Here is a 14,278-nt window from a genome sequence, read left to right on the forward strand (position 1 = left end):
ATATAAATCTTTTCCATTGAGGTAACATTTTTTTCGAAATTTTTCACTTTTCCGAATTCATCAGATCTTCAGATCTGAATCTCCTAAAGACCTAAAGGGAACCCCAGGGATGGTAAGATGACAGATAGAAAAGGACAATGAACCTAAAAAGGTCCTGAATTAGTATTCCTTCGCGATAGGACAGTAATGCAGCTGGCTGCTCTTTAGTATCTCCTCTTACTTCTGGCCCATCTATTCCTCCTCTTGAATAATTCTCTCAGTATTGTCCTCTTCTTTATGCTAATCCTTTGTCACTTATTTCCCTACTTCTTTTTTTGTCTGTATTAATGCTATAATCTTATTTTTGTGAAGATAGACTGCTCTTTTGAAACTTGATTGACATCAAACTAGTTTATTATTTCCTACATATCAAATTCTATTACCTACTGTTTAGAAAAAGTAATGTCTTAATCATTTTTAACATTTGAAATGAAGAGTGTACTCATTGTGTACAAAGCATAATTAATCCCATTATTTATCATTTTTAAAATTATGTTTTCCATAGAATTCAAGGTCCTTTTTAATGAGGTGCTGGCTCGACCCTTCAATATTTACTAGATATAATGTAATATTAGTGTTCAGATTCAAAATGGGAAAATTCTATAATAAAAATACTGGACAATATTTCACTAAATGATGAGTTTCCTATCAAAAGTTAGTTTAGTGATTCCTCCATAATAATTTATGCTCTGCGCTTTTTATTAATATTAGTGATTACAGACCTAGAAATTCAAAACGCAATATAAAAATTAAATGATTATAAATTATATAAATAATTCATAATGATTTAATTATACGTTCATTACAATTAATTATTACCAGCGAAATTTCTATGTATGAAGATTTATAAAATAGCCATTATCTCATTTATCTTAAAGCTTAAAATCTCGATCGTTAGGAGTTAGGATGCATGTCTTCGCCTTAAAAAACCTAGCGGCCCCATCGTTTTCGTAATCTTAAGTTTGCGTGACGACTATCTGACAGCTAGGAAGTCCATATTTCGATTCTCGAATCCTCCCAGGATAGTTCTGAGAAAAGATTTGTTCTTCAACAAAATTCTCCATAGGAGATACAGGAGGTTGTGGGAATCGAATATCGGATTTGAATTTACTAAAGAAAAAAATGAATTTAAAGTATTCCCTACGTTAAATAATTTGCAAAACCATTTTTGTATATCGATGGGAACCCTTTTCATACCCCCTTCGATGATAATATCCAATTAATAGCAGATATGTACCTACTTCTAGATCACTTTCTGGTTCAGAAAGATAGATTAATTTAAAGGCATAGTAAATGTGAAACCAATTATTTATTGTAAAGAAGAATAAGGTCTCTATTGTACGGTCCGATTATACCTTATTTTCAAGTTTCGCAAAATTTCATTCCTACTTACCAGCAGTTGAAGAAGCAATGGTTAGCAACTTAAGAAATCCATCTTCTGCTTGGATCAGACTGGAGCCCTAACGAATACAAGACATTCTGCTATAAACTTTATATTTATCAATTTTTATATTATTATGTATTTTATTATTGTTTTTATTATTGTTTTTCTCTTTGTTTTCGTTATAAAGTCAAATATGTTATATTCGTTCTATAAATATTAATTGTTTTTTTTGTTTTCTTCATTTCTTTCTTTCATTCTTCAACTACATATTATTTTTTTAATGATTTATTATTATTGTTTTAATTTATTTAATAATTATTACTCTGTAAATAGTTAGGGTCATCTATTACTCGAGACTGAACCCTCTCATTATCATATTTTAAAAGGAAGTCGAATAGTGATAATCGTGAAAGACCTATTAGGCCGTTCTTGTAATAAAAAGGATGCAAAACCTTATTTTGACAAAACATTTTTTATAATGATACTTATAACAATATATTGGGTCTGGGAAAATATTTGTAATTTTCAGTGAAAATTCAATTATTTTGAAAATCTGTATGATCAAATCAAGTTGAAATGAAAGCGCGACTTTTTGATCTACCTTCGGCATAAAGAAAAAAAATAAGAAAATAACAGTGGGGAAGACCTGGAAACGTACAGTGAATGAATAGTCAGTTATTGAAATATTCATTATTATTTTTTATTTTTTTTAACTTTTTTCTCATATAAATGGAAAAAGTTGTCCCAGATAGAGACTTGGAAAATGCTCTGGATATCAAAGTATCGCTTCTTGTATGCTTTATTTACTTGTAATTTTAATTATAAAAGAGGAGAATAAATATTTAGCCAAGTAGAGTTATGCACTTAGAATAATTCATGGTTTAATAAAATAAAATAAGATAACTGCAGATACTATGATTATTAACACATCGAAAAAATATTTATATTCTATCAGAATATTGTACATTTCTTAAATAAGAATAAAAAACTTAATCATGGGCAATCTTTTGTTTCATATTTTACTTTGCAATTCTTTAAAAATCTACAAAAAAGTTTTAGTATGGTCGTATTGAACAAACTGTACCCTTCAAGGTCATTGTCCCGGCCTTCAAACTTCCTCAGACAAACAGTCTCAAGAATTTAATAATTAATTTCTGCTTCGAGGAATCAGCAATTAAAAAATGATAGTTTGTTCGACTATCTCAACTATCTTCCTAGTTGTAATTAAATATGATTAACTCCCATATAAGGATGTTTTATTATTATAAAACCTAGTTTTATTTTCCTCAATTATATATGTGATTTATCGAGCTTAATAGTTTAGTTTAATTTTTTTATTTTTTCAAGTTCTTAATGGGAACCCGTGGCTTCAATAAGCAGTAATTATAAACCAACGTAAATTAAGCTATGTATCATTTTTCCGGACAAACATTTTATAAAGCTAATTTATTTATTAGTTTTTGATTTTCTTTAATTGGTAATTTTATGCTTTTTAAAAATACTGTTTTAACCTATATTTAAAAAGAAAAATCACTTCCTGAATTCATTAAGTTAGATGGAGTAGAATAATTATTCAAAAATCTCACTTGGGATATTGTTTTTAGGGCCTTTCACCATATTAAATTCTTTTTTGTTTTTTTAATTTTTCCCCTCTTTCTAAAAACTTTTTTTTGAATCATTTATATGGTATATAGGATACTTACTTTCCAGATATTTAACGAATAGTTCAGGGATGGCCATTGTTCATTAATGTTATGAATTTTTAATGAATATCATTCGTTAGTAATCATACAAATATAATCTAAAGAGTTGATACGATCTGTTATTAAATTTTTGTATTTCACGGGTTTAAATTACTTGCAAAAAAAGTGAAAAAATTCAAGCCTTCTAGTTATACAGATTTTTCATGATACCTATGAATATAAATGTCATGAGGTTTATAAAAGAAATTATCTTTTCTTAAACAACTATCAAAATAAAAAAAGGTTTAAGGTTGGCTGGAGCATATTTGTAACCGATATAAAAAAAAAAATTCAGTTCTCTATGAAGCCATCAAATTGTTTTCTGTTGAATTCTGATAACTGCTATCAATAACGATGGCACATATAGAGTCTGTAAAAAGAAAGAAGACCTGTCATTATTAATTTCACGTTCACAGACATTGACGTTTTTGAGATAAAGTGAGTGAGTGATTACAAACATCGCTAGGTTTTATTATATTGAGTTAGAGATAAAATGGGGTTTAATGGAAAGTTGCACATAATACTTTACGAGGACGAATCGGTTCACGTTATCGTTTCCAATATTCTTCGGATTTTAATTAACTAATATCAGATAAGTAATTATTTTTCTAAATTGTGGTTATTACCTCAAAAGATATATAGTTTCGGTGTTATTCGAAAAACTATTTTTTTAAACCCTATCATTATCACCTTTTCACTGCATAAAGGGAATCGTCATTGAAATTTTCAATTTCATACTCATTTTCGTCGAGTAGTAATTAATACATTGATCCGAGAGCCTAACAGGTGAGTAAAAGAAGTTATTTTATTACATTTTATTACTTTAATGAATACTATACATAGTTAAGAGTAAAAAATTGATGACTCTAAGAACCATAGTTAGAGGAAATAAACAATAACAGATGTTTCGAACATACGAAAAATTTATTTTTTAGTACTATTAGTTAATGAAAAAAAACATTAATTTTATGTCAGATAAAGATTCAATTACTACCAAGCGATACCGTAGATGTCATTAAATATTTAATTATTGAAGATAATTTTATCCCTTGAAGTTTATTTTATTCCAGAAAAACCTAAATTGTTCGTTCATTTTTCATTCAGAGCTTCATATTATCTAGACTAAAAAGAACAAAACATCAAGAAATCAATATTTTGTGAATTTATTTTGGCAAAAAACATAAAAACTTCTACTCTTAGGAAGAAAAACGTCATAAACTATTTTATAGTACATTTAACAAGCTTAAATTTGAGTGTTAATAGACATCTTTATGTGTAGCGGTTTTTGAGATATATTTATTCATACATCAAACATTATTTTTGAACAACTGAGAATCAGCATTTTGTGATTGGCAAGCATTGCCAATATCATCAAAACTAATACGCCTAAAAAGATAAAAATATAACGTTATAAACGACTTAGTAGTAAATTAAAGTAAATTAAACTAGGTTTAATTTGAAAACTAATAGACATATGTACGTATAGTAATTCTGGAGATATAGTAATCCCAAAAATAAATCCACTAAATACTTCATTTTCTTTATGAAATATTTTTTTTCAACAGTATTTATCTCGGGAACTAATGAATGTAAAAAGTTTTAGTAAGTAGGGCTCATATTTTAGAAAATTTACTCTACTTTTAATGATGTTTTATCAGGTATTTTATTGTTGAAGGTAGTTTTAAAGATACGAAGCTCCGAATGAAAAAATAATTTTGATAACCCTTTTAAAGCAACCGCCATTTTCTATTCATTCATACAACATATAGAGAAAAAGAAGAACGAAATAAAAAACAAGAAAAAAAAGTAAATAACAATAGCACTCAGAATAAAAAAATGTAAATAAAATAATGATGATATAAATTAAAATAAACTAATTAAGCATTTCATATATAATATTTTCACTTTTATGATAGCAAGGTTTAATAGTGTTAAACTGATTAAAATAAAAAGTTTTAATATCAATGAAAGAGTGGCAAAATACAGTAATTTTACCTGAAACTAATGATGTGGTCAGAATAGCCTCCAAAAAGTTTTTAAAATATTTTATGTGTTTCTAAATTGGCATTTAATATTGTCCTTGAGGATGGCGGAGTTGGGCGAAACGTCGGACTTGGACAAAATAAAGAATGTTTTTAGATTTTGATTTGGATAAATTGATTTTATTTAAACGTAAATAAGTACGTTTAAATAAAAATATCAATTTATAAACCGTATAATTATATAAAATTCATTAAATAATATCAAAATTATTACGTCTAAATTGTGCAAGATAAAGGAAATTGAATTCTAGTAATAACAAAATAAAAAATCGTTCACTACAAGATTGCAATTAATGAAATAAAATAACGATAATCAATGGTACTTGTACTTCTATATTTTCTTATTTGAATTGACTAGTTACTTTAAAAAAATCTCAAAAACAAAATTTCGGTAACAATTCTCAGAAATTTAGTGTATTTCACTCGAATCTCTGCGATTCAGTTCTACAACTCTGACCGGTGAACCAGAAAGATATTATGGTTATAACCTAATAAGGAAAATAAGTGGATTGTTTACCAGAGAAGATTGTATTAATGCCCTCAAATTTATTACTGAAGTATCAACAACTCAGATTTTCTAATGAGTCAAAGTGGACTAATTATACACACAACTCTTTTGAAATTTTCAAACGTCCTTGTATCAGATATAGCTTCATTACCCGCAATCGTAAAACATTGTAGGGCGCAATTAGTCTATAAAAATAAAGTTTAATTTGTTTACCACCATCATAGCTATGTTATTAGAAAGCTTTTTATGAAAATATATGTTTACCTCATTTAGTCTTTTCATACACTTCTGATATGAAGGTTCATTAGCAATTACTATCTTTCCTCAATTCTATTTAATTTACAAGAAAACCCGTCATTATAACATGGTATTGTGTAGAAAATTGTTTAACAATGGCGTAAAATACCAAAAATAACATATAATAATATTTTGTTATAAGTTAATGATATTAAATAAAGATGTAGAAGTAAAAAAAGTTAAATGTAACAATATTGGTAAATGTTATAAAAGAATTAGGCGTCTAGTTAAAGAGATGTGTATAAAGGCAGTATTAGAAACTAAAATATAGAATGGTAATACGTACTTCAGAATAATGAGAGAAGATAATGCGTTTATGGTGGAAATAGAAGTAACGCTAAAGGTGGAAATAAATGCCTTACTTCCCTATTTATTTATATGTTTACATTAAAAAAAAACAACAATAAAGTACTCTTCAATATTCATGTGAGTAATGGCTCCGTTAAGGGGCAAACAGTACTTTAATGTTAAAAAAAAATAAATAAATAATTTATACTCTTGTCTTCTATACATCTTTATTTAGGTATTGTTTAGTACCTGATCCGTTTTAATTTCTAAGTCATATAAATTTAAAATTAATGATAAATAATATGGGTTGCAGTTCATTGCATAACAATGAATTAAATAATTAGAGGCGTAAATAAATAATAAATTAAAGCTTTCTGGAAATTAATATTATCACATCATATTATAAACATTAGGAAAGAGTGAGGGCTGGAGGCGAAGAGGTAGTGGGGAAAAGGAAAGGGAGAAATACAGAGCGGACGATTTTGATTAAAATCTTCCCTACAAGTAGAGTTACCCACCACTATATAGACCTATATGATACACCTAGATATTAATAAAGTATAATGTTTGATACTATCCAGTAAACATAATTGATTAAATGAGCGTAATTGTGAGAATTAATATATCATCATTTCGTATCAATTATAATTATCATTATTATCATCAGATATCATTTGAAGATCTCTCCCCCAAAATAGCTTTTAAATGACATTTCTTTAATTATTTTCTAGGTTAATTAAAACGTTTTAGCTTTGAACATATTTTCAATTTTTTGGAGCCTGACAGTCTTCGTCAAGAATTAATTACTGATTTATAACTGGCACTGGTTAGATAAGGTCGAAAAAAGTTTTAACGCAGGGAAATCGTTTAGAACCTTTCTAAAGGAAGTTCCTTCTTTGATTAAAATAATTATATTACTATGAAAGAGACAACCTACACGAAATTAGTCGTCTTACGTTTTATTCACTTATGTTCTTTATTTTTCTTAAAAATATTTCTATTTTAATTATCATTATAAGTTTTTCTTATCTTTATAACTTCTATAATTTTATTTTATCATTGTTGTTATTATTTTATTTATTGTTTTTATTATTTTGTCCTGCCAACATCGTGTCAAAGTATATTAAACACTAGTACCCATTGCTCTTGATTTGATAGTATATAATTATTATTCCATAAATATTTTTTTTAAAAAAACTGAAAACGAATTTTATTCGGATGTACAGGGTTAGATTTTTATTATTTATTTTTTACTGGGTCATAATGATGGCAACGTCTGGTTTTTGAGAATTTTTTAATCTTCTAACCTTCTCCATCGCCCTATACTCTGCAATTATCAATGGAATGGGTTAATGCTTTTACCAGAACTGATAGTAAGCTAGATGTTAAGTCGAATTCATATTGGGGACTTTTTGATCCGAAGATTACTATATTCCTAACCATTTTTTCTTTTTTGTTTTCTTATAGTTTTTGAAAATTTAAGAATAGAAATAACCCAGGAAAATTTTTTTTTTCAGAATTAAATGTCCCTAAGAGTCCCTCTTCATGATCTAACGAATTGTTAATGATGTTTCAGCATCATGACATTTTAGTCACTTCAACCGGTCGAGGAATCTTAATATATAAGGATAAAATTTTAATTACGTAAACCATAAAATTTGAATTAATCAAAACAGAAAAATCTGTAAAAAAAAAAAAAAAAAAAAAAATGTTCTCCGTTTTTGGCGATCTACGCCTACAAGACGCATTGGACCAAAAATTTGAATTAATCTTAAAGTCCGATTTTCTATTAGAGTCTTTGTTTCTCATTCTATTGGAAATTCTAGAACTATGTGCGGTGGAGAAGGTTAAAAAATTATCAAACTTGGAAAAGAAAAACCAAATGCTGGTGTAAACAATTTCAAAGATTTAAGGAATTAGGAGGGGCGAACTTTTGTATTGTAACATCTTTGTACTTGGCTGATGAATGCTTTTTTGGCTAATAAATATATTACTCATCAATAAATACAATATAATACGATCTGTATCTATAATGTAATATAGTTAGTCATCGTATTATTGTAATATTCTGCGTCATTTTATAGAAACTCTCTTACTGCGCATTAATCTTACTCTATTAGAAAACTGTGATGGGTCATTTTGCGCTGACGCTAACAGAATCCTTCCTTTTTCTTGGTTCGGTCCCTTATAGTTTACTGTTATTATGTTTACTGGTTACTTTTATGGTATCTGTGATTTCTTGCCCAATATATTCTACTCAATTTTTATAGGAGGTCCTAACGAAATTTATTACTGTAGTATTTTTTGAAGATTGTTTGTTGTTTAACGGAAGTAGATATCGTACCACCCTCTACGTCTCAACTAGATATTGAAGTACAAAAAAAGAATTATACGTTATTAGGTTCGTAAGTTGTCACGTTTTGTACCGGTAAGAACAGTTGGAAGGTTCGTTTAGTATTGTAAATTCTAACTAACAAAACTAGAATTACCGTATCAGGTTTCACTTTACTAATTGACAAAAAATGGTCAGACTCAGCTTTTATTAAAAATCATTGCATTCGTTTACGACTGCTTATCCTAAAATATTCAGTCGAAATAGTAAAATAAACTGTCATTTAATAAAACAAGAGATTTTATTACATGTCGTTGATAAAACTATTTTTAGAACTGTTTTTAAATCAAATAAATTAAAGAAAAATAAAATTAAAAAATATTATAACTTTTTTATTTATTTGAAGAAGTAACAATATATTCAAAGAGGATCGTACTGTATTTTTTATCTATTCATAGTAAATGGTTATATAAGAAGGATGTAGTTGAGAGAGCAGACGAAAGATATCATCCATAGAAGAAAGTTTATTTTACAATTAAAGGGATAAGTTGTAACATTTTTCGATTTTTTGGATCTTCAGTGTGAATGAAGGGGATAGGCGCCTGTCTAGCGTGTTCATTTATTTATTTTATTATGTGAACCAGTCGATTTGTGTGTTTTAACTTATTTATTCATTAAATTATTTTATTTTATTAATATTATTATTTTTATTTATTTACTTTTTTAAAACTTATTTATCCATTCATTTATTTCTTTTAACCAAATTTTCATTATATTTTCCTTTTAATCTATGTAGTAGTTTTGTTTTGGTAAAATTTATTTATTTGTTTGTTTTTCGGTAAACTGACCTACTGCTGTGACAAATATTAATGGTTTGATCTCACATTGCCGTCTAATAGTGAATTTGTTTAACGGGTCACTGGAGAGGATCTGAGAGGGTGAATTCGAGAGAGAAAATGTCGAGAAAAAAAAAAAAAAAAAATGAAAAAAGAAAAAAGAAAAAAAAAAAAAAAGAAAAAAAAAAGAAAAAAAAAGAAAAATATGTATACACAGTATAGACACGAAAAGAGAGAAAAAAACGAAACTATGGCGAAAAAACTATACCATCTAATTAAATACAACATAGAAATATACGAAAACGAAATAAGTACGATCACACAAAAAGAACAACCATACGTAATGAAAAACCAGAAGCAGGGGTAAATAAACAACAGCGCTCAATAAAATAACAAACTCACACAAATTAAAAAAGAAGAGACCATGCAAAATACAAAACAAAACAAAACAAAACAAAAAAAAAAAATCGAAACTACATAAAATAAAATATACGAAATCCAACCAACCAATCAAACCACAAATTCAAAATACAAAACTTAACTCGAAGCTAAGAATTCAATACACAATATATACAAATAATAAAATAATAACCTTATAACTTTCTACTTGGTAATTGGAGATGGGAAGGAACAAAAAACACAAATCCAGCAGCTAAAGAGGAGGCCAAAGAGGACGCAACACGTACCGCAAACAACACCAAAATAAAAAAAAAAAAAAAAAAAAACATAAAACAATTGTTTTCATCATCCTACAAAAAAAACAACCCTACAAAAAATGATGGCGGCAGTGTTGTGTGTTTTGTTTAGCTCAACAAAGGTGCTGCCAAATATTTTTAACCTAACAAGGGTGCCACCAAATTTATTTAGCCCAAAAAGGGTGCCGTAGTGAAATAAGTTGGGGAGTTGCTGATCTAGTCCAACTTGACTTTCCTCTTTAATTTTTATTCATCTCTTTAAAGGATTGAGGACTGAAATTTGCAATTTATCTTTTTTATTATACCCATCTACTTATCCATATTTGTGATGTACTGATCAGTGTCAGTGATCAATATAAACTGATAAATAAAACTAATAGATTCAATAAAAATCAAAAGCTAAAATTTTATCTAAACATTCTATATTTCAACAATATTAAATCGTCATATTACAAGGAAGAAAACGGGTCACCATAGTTTTTAATTCAATATAATTAATAGTACTAGCAAAAATTTAATGTACGTATTCTTATGTAAATTAAATAAAATTCAAAAATATGTAAAATTTCTCTATGAGAACCGTATTACTTATTAGATATTATTAGACTATTTAAATTACATTGTTTTACTATTTACTATTATTATTATTATTATATACAATAGTATGACTGACTAGTAGAACTCTAATACCGATTGGCCTTGATTGTAGCATCTATTTATTTTCTTCAATAAATGAAGAAAAATATTCTAAAATAAAAAATGAACTCAACCTCTTTATTGGTACTTATTATAAGCTTTTTATGCCTTTAAGAACTTTAATGACATGCAGTATTGTTTAAAACTAATATTACATTTCATAAGGAAATATAAAACCATAGCATTGCATTTACGGAGGCAGCATTTGATTGTACATGATTGGCGCTTAATTATTAAGCAGTAATTGCCGTCCATTAAAAAAAATGGTACACATTAAGCGGAATTCCATTTAGTGAAACATTCATTTGTAAACCTGTCAGTCAATAGATTGTCGGTGGGTAGTGCCTCCAACATAGTTGAACTCAAATACGAGACAAAGCTGAAATGATTTCAAAAATATTTCTTACAAATAAATGAAATATTACGACATATATCCGCTCATAAAACTTAAGTCCACTTACGTCTTTTAGTTTATAATGAATTTAAGAGACCAGAAGAGACGCAGCGAAGGAAAATAACTATGTCACATTCTTGGCAATGGTTCTGGAAGATATATCTTTGGCCGCTATTGATACTCCACACGTGGATTCCAGGGAAAAGGATACATCACCAATGCATTAAAGGGAAAGAGATGAACAACTTGACTGATTATGACTAAGTTCATAATTAATAAAATTATCACTATCCAGATGTCTGTTTTATATCTGTAGTTAGTGAATGGTTAGTCTCATATCTTTAAATACGTTTTGTATGGTTGAGAGTTCAGCAAGAATTATTACATCAGTAGTTTAAATATTGTTCAGTTACACTATAATTCGATAAGATTGTCAAAAATTTGTAAAATTAGTGGAATCACTATAAAGTAACAGCGAGAAAAAATTTCAATTAATATAATTGTCTAAACCAATTGTAATTACTGTAATATTATCCCGATTCTCAATTACAATTAGTTCTTGTTGCTAAGTAATTGCAATTACAATTACAAGTAATTAAACTCACATGTGAATTTAGTTTATTTGATCCTATTTCTTATGAGCAGAAATGATATAGGTTAAAATTAATCAATATGCACGCGCGAGATCATAAAATCGATTTTATATATGTTTTCAGCTTCTTTTGCATATCTTGGAATAAATGTAAAATATATTTTTCCCATATTTTTGTTAAGTATTTGTAATGAAAATTACAAATTATTGTGTTATAATTACTTGGTATTCTAAGGAAAAATATAATAATTACTTATGAATTTAAATGGCAATTGCAATTACTTTGGCCCAGCTAGTAATTGTGATTGTGGTTCTAACAATTACAATTACATCAGTTAATCGAGTTATTATTCCTGCTATTTCAAAATTCATAAATTTGCAAGTAGTTGTAATTACTATTTGCCCAACTCTGTTTTTTTTTTTCACGTTATGGAAGTAATCTGAAACCTTAAATTGAGGCCTAGAATTCCAAAACTCGTCAATTTTATTGTTATTTTAATTTTTGTAACGGTTTTTGAGTACCAAAACCATTAAAGTGATAATAATAAACTCAATAAAAATATAGATCTCATTTTTTCCAAAGATAAAAAATTTTTACCTTTAAAAGTTATAGATAACTTTACTTAATCTTTGTTGAACAATATTGATGAATTTTAATTACTAAGGCTACTGTTTTTTTTATTTATTTTTGGATCAATGTTGGGCAACATATTGTGAAATAAATAAAAGTTTAAAAGTCTGATTACAAAGAATTATTTTAGAAACTCGTTACTATTTTGATAGATCCGATAAAACTGATTTTTTGAATGAGTAATGTAGGCAACTTAGTCCTCAATATAGTTCGTGTGAAAAAATTCAATATTATATAGTTTTTTTAGTTGAATATAATGCTAAAAATAAAATAAAATTTTTCCTAAATAATAGTAACAATAATTAACTCTTAATTTAGCGGAAATTTTCCAAACACATGGGATTTTAATAGCTAATCTTATATTATTTCTATTCAGTTGTTTTTTGTCATTATCACAAATTATTAAATAAAACACTAGCTCGAATATCAAGAATGGAAACGTTTAAAATGAGGAATAAAATTCTCATTTTGTTGATGATAAGGCATCTTCTCTCCCAAGGGAAATCAAATTTACATATTCGGGTACTCAGTACTCAGTAGACACAGTGACGTGGAAATTTTAATATTAAAATAAAACGTGCATTAAATTAACGAACCCAGAGATATGCTTATTGTTATTAAAATTAATAATAAAATGTTGCATTTATAGTCAGTATTCAAGGTTGGATAACTTTCAGCACCTTTTCCGTTGTCAAAGAAAACTATTTCATAGTGAGTCTTCTAGGTTTATAATTATTGTTTATGTCAATCAAGTTATTATTTTAAATACTAAAGTTAATTAAATATTTTAAATATACCAGTTAAATGAATGTTATTTTATTAAACTTTATTAAAACTTATTAAACTTATTAAAAAATTATTTGTTATACGATGTTAAAACGGTGCTATTTTATTTACCGACCACGTATAAATATAATCAAATAAATTATAAAAAACCATGATGGGTTTCAATAATATGCCTCTAAATAAGGGATAATAAGTTTGTTTATTTATATAAAATATCTTCTTCAGCTTTGTTTTCAATTAGAATAAGAATTTAGGATTGTTTATACAGAATTAGTTCTGACGTTGATTGTCATTAATATTTATGTTTTAAGCAGTTATAAGAACGTTTAATTAAATAATTAATGATCACTTAATAAAACTTACTTAGTTTTTTTTTTAAATTGATCGAAAACGACTGAACAATCAAGAAGAAACTTTTGACTGAAAATCTTTCCACAGAATGTTGCAAAGTAACTCTAGGAGTACGACAATTTGACTTATAAAAAAATCAATGGATATAGGTTATTTAAATAATATTTGTTTTCTTTAACCAGATATGTTTTTAGATAACATATAATTCGCTCCTAATTGAAATATTACCAAAAAAACAAACATACTTTAGTTTATCTAATGACAAAGTAATTAAGTAAAGAATTACTGGGAATTTACATTCACTCAGTTTTTCTTTTCTTTTTTTTTATTCCTATCTAATTTATTTTTTTCGTAGTCTTTCTAATAGAGATCCCATTTTTTTACAAAGATAAAAAATTTTTACCTTAAAAAGTAATAGATAACTTTACTTAATCTTTGTTGAACAATATTGATGAATTTTAATTACTAAGACTACTTTTTTTTTTATTTTGTTTTATTTTTTTATAATAAAACAAAAAGTTTTGCGATTTTTTTTTTATTGAATCTATGTGACAACCCTGTTAGCTTGAGAACAGTCTGGTACTATCTTTGAAAGCCTTCAAAGACAAAATAAATCGATTTTTTTTATCAGATACGTCGCTATTTTTATAATTTAATCAATTTCA

This window comes from Halyomorpha halys, unplaced genomic scaffold, assembly GCF_000696795.3.
Source record: "Halyomorpha halys isolate HHAL.00 unplaced genomic scaffold, Hhal_1.1 Scaffold138.1, whole genome shotgun sequence".
Classification (NCBI taxonomy): Eukaryota; Metazoa; Arthropoda; class Insecta; order Hemiptera; family Pentatomidae; genus Halyomorpha; species Halyomorpha halys.